Source organism: Nematolebias whitei, chromosome 8 (assembly GCF_014905685.2).
Source record: "Nematolebias whitei isolate Nwh7 chromosome 8, NemWhi1, whole genome shotgun sequence".
NCBI lineage: Eukaryota > Metazoa > Chordata > Actinopteri > Cyprinodontiformes > Rivulidae > Nematolebias > Nematolebias whitei.
In genome coordinates this window covers 22,084,864-22,086,067 of record NC_056505.1, presented here as the reverse complement: position 1 = coordinate 22,086,067, position 1,204 = coordinate 22,084,864, and positions in this window count along the sequence as shown.

The following is a 1,204-nucleotide window of genomic DNA, read 5'->3' as shown; positions in this document are numbered from 1 at the left end:
AGTAGTTCTTTTCAACCTGTAAGAATTGAGTGAACTAACACAATTTGATTATCAAAACATTTGTAAGACAGTAATGATTATAAAGAATTGTCTTTTCTGCTTGATTAATTCAAGAAAGAAAGTCATCAGATGGCACAGACTTATTCAGATCAATGAAAATAACAGTCTCTGTCCATCTGGTAGATTTGAGGTCATCTGGTTCACTACAGTCCTATTGGCAGAGAACGGTTCTGATGACAGTGAGGTTTCTCAGCAACATGGTCCTGTTGGCACCATGGTACTGTTAGCGGCGTGGTGTTAGCAGGTCTTGTTAGCAGATCCCTTCAGCAGCATCATGATAATAATAATAATGTCTGCAGCAGCCGCCTCCCAGACTGCCCTCCAGAACCGGGTCCAGCAGACAGAGAACATCCAAGGTTCCCCCCACGAAACCAAGCAGGTCCGCAGAGTTCAGTCCAATCAGGCAGATGGAGGATCTTCTTAGCTGCCTTAGCAGGTCTAGTTAGCAGACCCTGTCAGCTGGTGCCCTCCCACTAACTTTTCCATGTTCAAGGAAGGTGTTGCCATTTGGTTCTTCACCTCCGTGAGTTCTGCTAAAGATATAAAAAGACACATTGAAATACAAACATGCTTTTACGCATGTCTGTGTCATTAATTTGATTCTTCACTGACCTCTCGTTGAGGTCAGAAAGTTGAAAATCATTTAGAGGTTTCTTCTCATTGATGTTCCTGAAAGTAGGTCATATTACCTCACCACCGGATGAAGAACATCTCAGCGTGACCTCAGCCGAAGTAAGGAGTACCTTCAGGAGGATTAATCCGCACAAGGCAACTGGCCCAGACAACATCCATGGAAAAGTGTTGAAGGAATGTGCTGATCAGCTCTGTGAGGTGCTGGCAGACATCTTTAACACCTCACTTACGCTGGAGACAGTTCCCACCTGCCTGAAGACTGCCACCATCATCCCAGTCCCAAAAAGTTCTAGAGTGACTGGTCTGAATGACAGTGGCCCTCACCCCGATAGTCGCTAAATGCTTTGAAAAACTGGTCATGACTCGCATCAAAACAACCATCAACATCAACGAGGACCCTCACCAGTACGCATACCGTGAGAACCGATCAACAGAGGATGCAATCTCCTCTGTGGTCCACACTACGCTCAACCACCTGGAGCAGAAAAACTCTTACGTCCGTATGCTCTTT